We start from the raw sequence: 14864 nt of genomic DNA, 5'->3' as shown, positions 1-14864 counted from the left end.
GTTTGGCATTAAGCCATTTCCTCCCGGAGCAGGAATTATACTAACCTGTTTAGGTGTGCTAAGACCTCACTATCACTGTGGAGGCGATGAGACTTGGTAGGGGAAGATCCAGATTAAGAAAGTTGTTATTTTGAAAGTCACCTAAAACCACAAATAGAGAGAGTTCTCTCTTTTAAAAAAAGAAAGCAGTTTCTGACAACTCAGTTCAGGAAAATCTAGGGTTCAGATTTTTCAGACTCATCCACATATGTGACCTCACTCTAGATATTAAAATTCGACTGTTTTTCTGTAAGAGTAGTGACTTTGATGTTAGAAATAATTGAGATTGGCCAAACCACCTCATTTGCGGTTTTGTTACTTTTGTAACTATGACTTGGGCTTGATTTTTCAACCATTTCCTCTGAGACTACTAAAATTAGGTATTTCCTTAAAAGCTGTGGTACGAGCCTTCTTGTTTTTACAGAGTGCTTTGAGTTATAGTTGGCTGCCCTTCGCTGATCACTTTCTTTTTCAATATTCCTAAAACATTTAAAACAAAGCTAAATACACCACAATTTAAAAAATTATTATGAAATCTATACCATATAATCTCCATAGCCATTGCAAATTTCAACAATTGTCTTGTGTCTACTCCTGATCCCAATAAGCCACTATTTTCAATAACATCAGATCACTGTGTATATTTTAGTTGATTTCTATAGTTCCATTATGATTCATAGATCTGTTGGCTCACTGATGTGATAGGCCCACACTGTTTTAATTGTCCAGTAGTCTAATACTTCTCATAGGTCTTTTCCAGAATTTTTTAGCTATTGTTTATTTTCAGTTCTATAAAACTGTAGAATCAGCCTATCTAGTTCCAAGATATCCTTTTGACGTTTTTACTGGGAACACGGAAGATTTTAAATGTTCATTGGTAAAATAGACACTTATAAGATATTAAGTTGCTATCAAAGAACGTGGTATACCTCTTCCTCCCTTTTTTTAGATATTACAAGATAAGTAAATTTCTAGGCATTTGTGGGGTGGAGGAGATAGGTGTGGGTTACTATTGTAAATGAAGTCTTTTTTCTTATTAATTTACATATATTAGTTTTGTGCCTAACCACAAATTAAATTAAATCAACTTTTTATTTGTAATAGTTCCCTTGAGTTTTTCAATTATATGAGTATATCATTTGCAAATAATAATAATAATTATGTTTTATTATCTTTTTATACTTTATTTTGTCTGAATTTTACTGAACATATTCAGTTTTTCTTTATAACACATAATGGTCACTTTTGAGAACATATTAATGATGTGTATATTACTTGTGGAGAACACATCACAGGTAATGTGCTATTACATCTGTGCTTTTCTCTACATTTTAATGAAAACTCTAAAATATATATCCTATCTATTTTCAGATTCTTAACTTTTACATTTGATTTTTTTTTCTCACATAACTCGTTAGGCCATGTAGGGGCAGATGATCAACTTCAAAACCTCGACAGGGAAAAAAATCACAAAAGAAATGTTAGAGTTCTTAAAAATTCTAAGGTCAGAGAAAGGTGATATAAATGAAATAATTTAAATGATATAGTGACACTGGTGAGGAAAAATTAGAAAAAATTAAAACATATAGATAAGAATAATAAAAATCATTTATAATTATTAATCTTATTGATTAGAATATTTACAGATATGTATAGATATTATACCTAGAGAAAATTAATTTTTGAAAAATTGTGTTTTCAAAGAAGTTTGAGAACAAGTGAGGAAAAGTAAGAAGATTGAATGCATCACTGAAAAACATATTTGGCAGCAGGACAGTAGATGGACCAACATGAGAAGACTGCGAAGTGAAATGTCGAGGATCAAAAGATTATGAATGGCTAATGTTTTTAAAAGTAACTGGCAAATATTTTTGAAAGATGAGAGAAAAGGCATTAAATTTTAGAGAAAAAGGGAAGATTTGGAAAAAAAATATGGTTTCAATTGGTCATAAGCATGGCAGAGGAAAATAGTGCTGCGTTTTGATATTAAGGAAATGAGAAAGTGAGGGGAAAATAAAGAAGAGAAATATAACACTGAAATTCAGTTAAGTTGATATCATCGAGGTAGTAAGATTGACTTTCAAAGAAAAAGAAGAATTTTGCCAGAAACACAGGGAAGTTTCAGCAGAGGGAGTGGGGAGAATTTTTAACACAGATGAACAGGACCACTGCCAGTAGACAGCAATAGAGACAGGCAATAAGAAATAAGGTGTGAATTGCTTTGGCTGATACAGAAATGTGTGAGGAACAAAGATTTGAAAAGAAGTTTACTAGCTTAAAATTGTACTAAATGAGAAATTTAGTGTGATGAAGAGGAAAAAGAATTGAAGAAACTGGTCAATTTTCAGGCATCTTGAATGGATATGAAAGTGTAAAGGAAGCAGTGAAATCTTTATACAAAGATGGATGAGAATGGCATTCAGAAGTAGAAGGAAAAACATTAAGAGGATGAGAAATGAGTTTTAATAGAGAAACAGAAAGATTTAAAAAAAAGGAAGATATTTTTTAAAGAATAAGAAAGTGGGTTTCAGAACATATTATGAAATGAAGAGAGAAGATGGAAAGAGAAAGATAATTGAATAAGGAGGATGAGAAAAAAATAATTATATGTAAATCAGTTCTGTGAAAATAGTGGAGAAATAGAAACAAAAGTAAAATTGGAGAATAGAATGGATTAAAATCCCTAAAAGGGAGTGGAAGAGGAAGTCAGGAGTGTGATGGCTTATTTTATGTCAAGACTATGATGCCTAGTAAAACACCCGTCTAGAAATTGCTGTGAAGATATTTTTGACATGTCATCAATACTTAAACCGTTAAATTGAATAAAGCAGATTACCATCTATAATGTGAAGGCCTCATCCAATTAGTTGAAGACCTTGCAAGACACACACACACACACACACACACACACACACACACATTCTGTTGGTTGTGTTTCTCTAGAGGACTCTGAGTAATACAAGGAAATATTAATAATATAGAAACACTGATAGTAATTTTACCAACCCTTTAGACTTACTAAAATTTGAAAGATAAAGCAAATTTAAAACTTGAAAACATTCAATCCATTCATTCTCGGAAGTTAGACACAATTAAAGCATCACCACAACTGTTGTTTTAGAATGCTCCTCTTCTCTCTTGGTCTCATTCCCACATTTCCAGCTTACTATCAAAAGCAAGTCTTTATTGAGTTAAATGACAGGAGTTTTCTATTGTCTTGTCCTCAAAGAATACCAATTTTGACAGTCACCTATAAGGAGTGCCTTTGTGGAAGTCTGGGATTCCACCAAAGAACTTCCAGCACACAACCAGAGCAAAAAAAATAAAAAAATAAAATAAAAATAAATAAAAATGCAAGATGAAATGCACTGAAGAGGGTGAGAGGAAGAGTCTCACTTTACCCGTGTCATGTCACCCCACCCCCAAAGTGGCACAGCTCACTATCAAGAGAGACTTTCTCAGCCTGTAATTTCTCCCAGTGGGGAAAACGAGAGCATGTAAGTAAGTATGTGCCCAGCTCCCCCAGCTGTGCTGGACCCTGCCAAAGTGTCCCACTTCTTTCTTGCTCCATCTAGAAGAGTGAGGTGTGCTGTTTCAATAGGCGGCAGGAGTGGCCGAGAGAACAGCAGCCTGGGATCTTGGAAGGCATCAGAGACATGAAGCTCCTACTAAGTGCCTTATTCTGATACCATCAGGATGCCCATTCATGGGCCACTGGAGGTGTCTTGTGTGTGTATCCTTCCACTTGGCCAACAGGCACCCTCGATGTTCTGTGAACTGTGTACCGCCCCATTCCTCACCCCCCAGCCACCCCCCCACCCCCCCACACACACTTTGTGGACAAATACCTGTGCTGTCCTGGAGAGCAGGAAGTGCTAGTCTTTGCAGACAGCTAGTTCATGCAGAAACCTGAACTGACTACCTTCCAAGTTAGGAGAAAACATACAAATTGGAGCATTTTCCACAATCCTAAGGAAAGCAAATGGGACACAGAGAGCTAAACAGATTTTTAAAAGTGCACATAGACTATATTTATAAATTTCATGTGTCATAGAAGTGAAAAACCTGGCAGACTTTGATGGCATTAAAAAGATTAGACCATCATTAGCATATCTTAAAGAAGTATGCAATATACATGGATTAAAAAGATAGAAACGAACCCATGTAGAGAGAATAAATAAGAAATTTATTCGCATTCCTTTGAAACATTAATTAGCATATAATTAAGAAAAGTAAGTTATAAAGATTTGTTTTAAAAGTACACAATCTGTTATTTTATAGAATGTATATTTTATACAATCCACCAAATTCAAGGATAATTATCATGCTCATCTTGAACAAAATATCAAGTGTATTTTCCTTTGCAACACTGAATAATGGGTATTTTTTTAGTTGAAACTAAGATCTAAACTTAAGCAGCGCTTGTCTGGTGCTCTTTAAGGAATTTACATGTGTAAGTTCATTTACTCTTTATAAAGGTCCTGTGAATTGTATACTAAGATTGTCTCCATTAAAGGTGAAGAGACTGAACACTAGAAAGACTAAGTAACTTGCAGAGGTCGCAAGGCGAGGAAGCAGCAGAGCCATATAGTCAGTATGTATCTGTATCTTTCACAAATGATTTTGGATGTCAGTTGGTATGGACACAGCATTGTGGCAAAATCAGTAGCATCTGCACAATTATGAACTTTCTGGTTTTCTTTATTACTACATGGTATTGCCCAAATATCAACTCTATGCTAAATTCCATGCTAACAACCATCGACAGCAAGACAGGAAATCATGTTTACCGAGTACGCACTATATGTGTATATCACCTAGGTTAATTGGGAGGATTACTTTGAAAATTACATGTCTAACCTGTATGCTGTTCACCTGAAACTAATATAAAACAATATTGAATGTCAACTGCAATTGAAAAATTTTGCTAAGCACTCTTACTGACCTCATGAGGAAAGTACAGATAAAGACATAGAGGCTTAATGAGCTTAGGTAATTTGCCCAAGATCACAGTTTGTAAATAGCAATCCTCCATCTAAATTCAAGATCTTTGTGATTTCCACTAACTGAAGGAGAAATGGATGCGGAAACTAATATTTGTTGAGCGTAAGTTGTGTTTTGTGCTACTGGTTGGAGATATTAAGTACTTATCCTGAAATGTTCACTTTTATGTAAAGAAACTATGCACATATGAAAATAATTAAGCAAGTTTTATTTCCACATTAGAAATAAATCCAAATAGTCACTTAGTACAAACTTATTTAATAGATGAGAACACTTAGGTTAAGTGGTTTAATGAGGTCACAGAAACAGTAGTAACGAAACAAAGATGACTGACAGCTCAGAACTTTTGACGTTCCATCCAGCTGTTTCTCTCCTGCCACACACTTCCCTCTGCCAAATGGATGGCACAAACAATAAAGTTCTAGTTTAAATGAGGAAAAGTACCGTGGCCTGGACTAGCTGACTTGATATCTATTTAAGATCTCATTCAGAAGATAATTTTTTTTTTATTTGGATATTTGCCCATTCATTAGAAGAATCAGGATTGGATTTATTTCAAAGCAAATATGAAAATACAAGCATAATTTGTTTCATAATTGTGCAGATGCTATTGATTTTGTCGCAATGCTGTGTCCATACCAATTGACATCCAACATTATTTGTAAAAGATACAGAGACATATTGACTATTTATTGTTTGCACAAATTTAAAAAGTAGAGGCATTAGACTTTAGAAATGATGGCAATTGAACATGACAACTTGGAGATACTCATTTGTTAAGATTCCATAATAACAGCATTTCAGAGCTCTTGCAGCATCTCTGTTAAATAATGGCTTGGACAGCTCACCAACAGAACTTTATGCCATTTAGCTAAAAATTTTCTCCCTAAACCATCTGGGCTGGCAGGTGTTCATCATCAGATCTGGGTTGCTATGAGACTGGAACTTGCTAATGCTAATGAGGTATAGAGACGGAAGCCTAAATTTTGCTCATTTGAAACAACTTTATATTTGTCACTACTGAAAGTACAAGCAATGCCTTATGCCTTTCCAAAATGCAAAATTTGTAATTAAAGTTTTCCAAGGAGGATGTTCTAGTGATCAAAAATGATAGAGTAAATTGATGGCATGTGTGTTTGTTTTCATTTTAAACTCTGTATGAATTTTAATGCTTTCTCTCTTTCTTGATAGAGAGCAAGTCCTTAGTCTGTGTATAATTTTAAGGTGAGTGAGCGGGAGAAGAAAAGAAGCATTTTTTCTTCCACATGAGAGTTGTATTCCTATCCTGATAGGAAGAAGAGTCTCAAGTCATTTACATATGATTGTCATAATGAAATTTAAAGTATGTAGGAAACACACCATAAACAAGAGTTACAGGAAAATATAATCGAGCTAGTGATTTCAGTAGTTTTAGTGGTCAGCTGGCATCACATCAAATTCATTCTGATGGTCACGAAAAGGCAGACAGTCTGTATGTTGGGCAGAGTTATAGAAAATGTAACACTGATGCTCAACATGACCTTAAAAAACTAGAAAAATGGCTTTATAGAAATATAATGAAGATTAACCAAGAAGTTTAAATTATACAGTTGAAGGCCAGTATTGCTATTCAGATTTAAGTAACTGAACAGAAAGATATATGGAGTCATGCTGGACCCTATGATGAACACTGATAATTAAAAATGTTGGCACATTGAATACACCAGTAAAAGTGATACTCTGTGTTTTTATTTTCTCAATATTATGTTACTATATTAGCTAAGATTTGTGTCACTATGTTAGAACGACCCAGGTGAAGGGTACCCAATTGTCTTTATTCTAGGTTCCAGGATGAAGAAGCAGCAGCTCTCTAAGGCATATTCTTATAGCATATTTGATATTGTGATATAATAAGAAATATATATTTGGCTTTGTTCCTGGTTCCTACTTCCTAAAACAATTGTAATTTACTGATTGATAGAGATAAGAGCATCTTTTATTATCACATTTGGTCTTAGTCCTTGGTTCTTTATAAGAGCTGTTAAGACTATTGGAATCTCCAGATCACTAAGTGTTCTTTTTGTATGCTAATGAGATGACTAGTGCCTGGGGACCTCTGAATAGCTTCAAGACTGGAGGCTGTTGCCAGAAATATCAAGGGCTTATAGCTGATTCTGCCTCTTTCAACCCTACCTACCCCCTGGCTTTTGGGCAGGGAAGAGGGGCTGGAGATTGAGTTAATCACTCATGGCCAACAAATTAATCAATCATGCCTACATAATAGAACCTCCATAAAAATTCTTAACAATGGGGTTTGAAGAGGCCCTTGGTTAGTAAATTCTACATGCCAGGAGGGTGGCACACACCAACTCCATAGGGACAGAAGCTCCTTCACTCAGACCTGCTGGTCTTCAAGCTGTGTATCTGGCTATTCATTTGTATCCTTTATAATGCTCTCGATAATAACCTAGGAAATGTAAATAAAGTGATTCCCTGGGTTCTACTAGCCATTATAGCAAATTACCCAATCTGAGGAAGGGCTTTGGGAACCTTTGATATTTTTAGCCACGTTAGGCAGTATTGAGGGTAACCTGGGAACTCACTATTTGTGATCTGTATCTGAAATGCAGACAGTCTTTTGGAACTGAGCCCTTTACCTGTGGGGTGTTCCCTAACTCTGGGCAGTTAGTGTAAGAATTGAATTAAATTGTAGGACACCTATATGGTATCTCCAGAGACTCGAATAATTTTCTGGTGTGGAATGCCCATATATTTAAGTGTCGGAAATTTGAGTAAAGAAACAGTTTTCCTTTAGCAGATTAGAAGAGTGCAAGGGAATTATGCCATGCTTTGTAAGGCCTCAGTTTAGAAATGACATGTTGTAACTTCTGATCATACCCCTAGTCCAAGCAAATCACATTGTCTGTATCACAAGGTACAGACTCTTCCTTGAGAAGAGGAGTAAATATTTGCTGAATTATAACCTAATACGCCATACGTTCTTTGAAATAACTTAGCAATATCTATCAACAGTCTCAGAAATACTCCTCTTAGGATTTTATCCTAGAGGTATGTGGCACAAATACAAAATTCTACCAATAGATGATTTGTTAATTAAGTTACCTCAGCTCACTAAATCTATGAAACTCATTAAAAATAATGAAGAAACATTTTATATCCTCTTGTGGAAGGATCACTAAGAAATACGGTTAGGTGTAAAACTGAGGCACAGAAAAGTATATACAGTTGCTATAATTGTGAAAATATAAATATGCCTAAAATATATATGCATACTATCTCTGGAAAGAGTTGTTAGAATCCGGCCCCAATAGTTATTCCAGTGAGGGAAAATGAGTGGCTGGAGAGAGGAATAGAAGGAAGACTTTTTTTTTTTTTTTTTCTGTATACTGTTTTATTACTATTAAATTTGGTAAAAGGCACATTTTTACTCACTTAAAATGTAGGAGCAATATATGTTAGAAGTACAGAATTCTCATTTTCATTGACGTGTAGTTGTTGCTACTCCAGCATTTTCTGAGTGTCTGACGTTTATGTGCTTCTCTCCCCTCTAGGTGAAGCCAAGGGGGCCCTAGAAAAATTCAACTCCTTGTGTAACTTGGTTCTGTTTCAAAAACTACTTCATTGTACTTGTTCCTCTTTGGATACTTATACTTTTCTGCTTTGTTCATCTCTGAGCATCCCTTATAAAAGATTACTTTGCCTTGCTCTGTAGGTTCCCAAACCCATTTTCAAAGCTTCTTAAAAAAATTCAAAACTACTGTAAGCAGTGCCATTCTTAAAATGTTTTTGTTGTTGTTGTTATTGTTCAATTGCTATCGAGTTTTAGGAAACTGTTGAAGAAAAAATTATTCAGATACTTGTTAAAGAAGGTAAGGATAATTTTATTCAAGAGGGACCTTATGCAATGAGAATTTTGCAACAGGGGAGAGGGGTTGGGCTCAATTCCCAATACAACAAAAATTAGTGCAGATTTATTTCCAAGAAGTAGGGTGGAGGTCAATGGATGAAAAATCGCTAGGAAGAAATATCAACTCTACTGGAATTCTTTTTTTTTTTCCTTTCTTTCTCCTTCTCCTCCTCCTCCTCCTCCTCCTCCTCCTCCTCCTCCTCCTCCTCCTTCTTCTTTGCTTAAATATTTATTTATTTACTTACTTATTAAATAAATGTACTGGGGCGACATTGGTTAATATAATTAAATAAGTTTCGCGTGTACAATTCAATAATATATCATATGTATATTGTATTGTATGTTGTTGCTAGCCCTACTCAACAGGGCTCTCATTGGAGGAAGGCCAAGGTGATAAGATATTCAAGATAGGAATGAGGAATTTGATTAGATATTGAAGATAAGGGATTTTCATTAAAATGACTAGCAGGATTCTTGTTAAAACTATCCTAAGCAGACCAAAGACACAGCCTTAAGGTGAGGCCTAGTCAACAAGTGAACTCAGAGGAGCCTGACTCATATTTGATCAAAGAGAGAGTCTTCATCATTCCTCGCTTATTCTCTGACTCTTACCACCTTCTAATTCCTATCTTGAACTTCCCTTCCTTTATCTGCTTTGGTCTTAATTTTCCAAATTTTCCCATAGGTCTCCAACTCCTCTCTTTCTACTATGCAGAAAAAATACCCTCTAGTTGTATCTTTAGGCCTCAGGCAAGAGACAACTGCCGGGAACTACAATTTAGAGACTCAGCTCCAGCCCTCTTCTGGCTACACCTCTCCACAGACATCAAGTAGTCAAGGCACCATGTCCCTTCCCCTCCTAGACTAGTTCTGGATACTGGGAATCCTAGAATTCCATGTCTATACTACCCTGAGCCGGGTCTGAGGGCCTGTGCCCTATTGCTAACTCTCTCCATTACAACCGGGGAGATCCAAACGGTCTGGAACTTCTAAGATTAAATCTGGCCTTCCAAGTTGTTATGAAGATACATTTGACAAGGTAGAAGGTTAGTCCTTTTGTGTAATGGTTAGTTAGCTTGATTTATAATCAAATATATGGGTCTCTATTTGTGCTCTTGCTCTGAGTCCTGAGATTTTTTTGTCAAGAGCTGGTTGGAACAACCAAAACCTATGCTCTTTGGGCAGAGTGCATTCTCCCCATCTATATAGGAGGCCTGATCTCTTGTTCCCTGGTGTCATGTTGAAGAAGAATGCTTCATTAAAATCCTATGAGGTGAGTCCTGGAGCCCCCTGGTTGGAATGGCGTGTGTGTGTGTGTGTGTGTGTGTGTGTGTGTGTGTGTGTTTGCGCGTAGGTGTGTGTGTAGAGCCCGATGAGTGACTTCTACAGTGTAAATGCACTTTCAAAGCCCTTATACACCTGCTCATGTAAAGTATAATTTTTTTTTTTAATTCCAACTATAGTTAAGCCCTACAGTGAGCACTCAGGTAAGAAATAGATTCATGGAAGAGTAGGAGCTGGAGATGAACTAGGAGATGGAGCTGGAGTGAAATAAAGTATATAACTGTGTTTTGCTGCACAACTCTGATGCTACCCAAGGACAATTTGGTAGATGGTACACAATATACCACCAAGGCACTAAACATATAATATCATACACAACCTATACAATAATCAAATTTGGCAATTGCCTATATCCCTGTGTCTCAGTGGAGAAAGGAGGTTGAATATCTGAACATTGGTTCTAGGGGAAGAAAGTAGCTCTGGCTCCTATTTCCCATTGATACCAGAGCTAATCACTAGGCAGAAATTAAAAACAAACAAACAAACAAACAAATACAAAACAAGTGTTGGGGCCATTTACATTTTAAGAGCAAAGGAATAGAAAACATATTCGTTATTTTTATTATTTTATTTTATTTTTTTTAGATTCAGGTAAAATTTCTTGGCAAGAAAAGACAATAAGGGCCACCAAAAAGAAAATTGACTGAGACTCTAGCCTCTGTGAGTCTGGAAAATTTGGAATGGGGTGATTTCCTTCAGGAATAAAGGCTAAGCATAAATGTGTAATGTAGTGAACTATAAAGCTTGGTAAACTTTACACCCTTAGCCACGTGTAACACAAAAGGAGAGGGCCATTCTCCTTTAAAGAACCTCAGCAGCTGAAAAGTTATCTCTAAGCCATAGATAATGGCAAGAACAGCAGAGGCACAAATACTTCTTGAACGTAGAAGATGAATTTTTTCAGAGCACTTGTACTTCAAGTACAGGTTTAGCATGATGATGTATGAGAAAGCAGAATCAGCTCATCATACATAAGAACGTATGTATGTTTATCAGAGTAGGAAAATCTCCAAGAGGGATTTTGAAATTTCTGCTCACCTGAGCATGTGGTGTCGAAGCAATTAATTTAAATTTTGAAATAGATATAGTTCTATATATGCTATAGGCTTTTGAGGTGAATATAGGATGTAATCTGAATAGTACTCCCAATTTTTCCACCCAAGGAATATCTCAGATCTCAAACATTCACGTCATACTATCAATAATTCTCAGTCTTTAATTTTTTTTTGTTAAGTGATTGAAAGCTTTTGTTGAAATGCAAGTGCTATCTAAATCATTGTTTGAATGTGAATTTTTTAAATAAATTAATTATATATAGAGAAGGGGATAGCGTAATTCCTATATAGTAGACTTGTTGCAAAAAGAAACAAGTTAAATTTATTTTAAGTAAAAAAGCAAAAACAGTTTTTTAAAATTCATTATTGAACAGATAACAAAGTGAAGATACAGAAAACATGTCTGAGAGATTTAGAGAAACACTAACAATGTAATTTTTGTTTCCCTGTTCTAGGTCTGTATGTAGTCATACAGTTGTACCCCAAAAGATTCTGAATTTATACTGAGTAAAATCCAACAGGCAGATCTGGAGCCACAAGTGAGGTCATGGTTAGGAGTGCCTAGATGCTATGAAAAGTGACTGAAATGTGGACCAGTGGTGAGGAAGGGACGTATGGTGGACTGGGACACTAAAAGGGTAGAAAAGAACAGAAAAAAATCGATCGTGCAATGTTTCCATTCTGATACTTTGCCAAGTCACTGAATGCCAAACGACTTTGTTTTTTTTCCCCCAAATATCACAAAGAAGTGTATATTTGCATATTCTGTGTCTACCTAGTCACCAGATAATACTTTTTATGGAAAACCATTTAGATTTCAGTCAAACAAGTAGCCAGACTTTAAAGGATATAATTGGCTGCATGAGAAGTGACAGCTGATCTTGTCAAAACCATCTTTATCTGCTTGAATTGACTTTCTGAACAACATCTGAGTTTTGAACCTCTGAGACAAGAAGACATTATTAATAAAATCACATTTTTTAGAAATGTATCCTTGTGGCTTTCAAAAAACCTGGCTGTACTTTAAAATCATCTGGAGAGCTCTTAAAAGAACACTGATGCTTAAGCCCCACCTTATAAAAATTAAATGCAAATCTTTGGGAATAACTTGGGCTTTGGTAATGAAACAAATGAACAAAGTTTCCCCAGGTGCTTCTAATGTGTGGTCAGGGTTTAGAAACACTGACTTGAAGAGCATGACTGCCAACCTTCATTTTTACCTTTTCATATTTGTGTCCTCTGTGGGACAAACAGATTATATTCAAGTTTCCATTTTCCGAGAACTGATAAAGTTATTTCAAGATGTGGTAATTATATTTTTTACTGCAATTCTTCCCTTCCTACCTCCTCTTGCCATTCCTTCCCCATTGGTGGAGTATACTTTTCCACACTATTCACTTCAGGTTTGACTATATGACATATTAACCAATGAAATGTGGAAATGACACTTGTGCCAATTTTGATCTAAGGTATTAAGAGACATGGCAAGTGTCCACCAAGACTCGGGGAGCTTACCCCTTGCTCCATCAGTAAAAGAGGTAGCCATTAATCTTTCAACTTGAATTCTGTAATGAAACTATGTTAAAGTCAATTCTAATCTAAGGTCTGGAGTTCCACCTTGTCCAGATAAGCCAGTCTGAGGCTACCCAATATCAGCAAAACTGTAACTAATCTATAATACTGATCGTGAAAAATTTTCTTGATGTAATCCTTTGAGATCTTGAAGTCTTGTTTTTAATTTAACATTGTTACAGGAAAAAGAGTGAAATAACTAACTCTCAAATATTTCTTTAATGAATTATCTATCTATATATCGAGCATTATCTGGCAAATTATAGGTGCTACATAAATATCTATTAATTTAATGTGTTTTTATGTAAGATTTTATTAAATTTTCAATTTGACAATACAAAAAAAGAATCAGAAATCACCAGTTTGAAAAAGGTTTGGATTAAATTTAGTTCACTTATGTTAAAAGCAAAATAGTGATTATTTGAGTTTAAATAAATTAAACGAGTCATATTGCTATGGCCTGCTATTCTGTTCCTTTATGAAGAGGAAATTAGTGAGTATGCTTAGAATTGCTTTTTTCAGTAGCCAAATAGATCAAGTTTTTATGTAGATGGGTTTGCGAAAAACATCTGTATACTTAACAAATGTGTATAAATGAAGACCAAATATACTGATTTGGAAATACTACTTGTATTTCTAGGATATCACCAAATTTCAGTTGAGATTCAGAGAATTTGATTTATTATTCAGAAATCTAGGTTTTGACTCACCAAGACATATTTGATTATTAATGCTGATAAATTATTAACAGCAGTAAACAGATAACACTTCCTGAGCAAGACAAAGAGTTAATAGATAAAAATCCTTCAAAATGTCTTTTGTGATGTATCAAGAAGTTACACTACCCCTTTCTGATATATTAGGAAGTTTCAGAGAGCTGTATAAGAAATCGCAAAAACCTTTAAAAGAGAAAATCTTGATTGAAAAGCAAAGATGTCTTAATTTCAGTTAAACTGTCTTTGAAACTCTCTTGCCTGGATAAAACATACTGTGATTCACTTTAGAAAGTGTTTTAGTTCTTTTAAATTAAACCCTTCTTATTTCTAAAATGTTTTTAACTTCTTTATAATAATTGTAAATTATTTTATATCTGCCTCTTGATGATTCATTCGAGATTTCTAAGGAATTTATACACATAAAGTAGAGGCACTAAAAAAATTACTTTTACATTATAGGTAAAGCAAGATGTAATTATGTTGTCATTCCTCCTGTTTTAAGACATAAGAATGCATTAAATAAATGTAAGGAATGCCCCAATTTTTTTAGACTATGAAACCACCATTCATTTTTGATGCTATTTATAGCAAAGGCAAAAATAGCATAGCAGAATAATAGAAGAAATGCAGCACTCACAGAATTGGCTTTGGTGTCCAGCTGTCCTTGTAAAAAAAATATTAATTTTACAGTGTTTTGGAGACCAAGTTGATGTTCCACACATAATCCACAGTGTCACAAATGTCCTTAGTAAACCACATTCCCAGTTGCAAAGCCTTCACACTTAATGTAGCAGAATGTCACTCCAGGCTCACTGAGTTGCCGAAAAGTGCTAGCAAGGTTACCACTGTATCATCTATCTGCCCCCCTGAGACGGGAGGAAGTAGACAATTCAAATTAGGTGTAAAGGAAGTAAGTAAGTAGGGTAGTACATTTCGATGCCAAATATTTGTTTGAGTCTATGCTACTTGTTAGCCAAAGTCTCATTCCATGCATTAATGCAATCCTACTGTAGGTTTGCATTGGACTTTTAATATGCATTAGGATACTAAGATTCTCTTGCAGTCAATAAATGGTGGTATATGACTAAATGTTACATTGCTTTCCATTTCTCATGTTTTCACAGTTTTTTTTTTCACTCACATTTATGGGTTATATACAAGTGTGTGGTGAATAAGTGCTAGATATAAATTCACAAATATTATAATACCAGAAAACTTATCTTTCTA

This window comes from Rousettus aegyptiacus, unplaced genomic scaffold (assembly GCF_014176215.1).
Source record: "Rousettus aegyptiacus isolate mRouAeg1 unplaced genomic scaffold, mRouAeg1.p scaffold_m13_p_2, whole genome shotgun sequence".
Taxonomy (NCBI): Eukaryota; Metazoa; Chordata; class Mammalia; order Chiroptera; family Pteropodidae; genus Rousettus; species Rousettus aegyptiacus.
The sequence above is the reverse complement of the archived record's forward strand: the minus strand, read 5'-3'. Positions refer to the sequence as shown.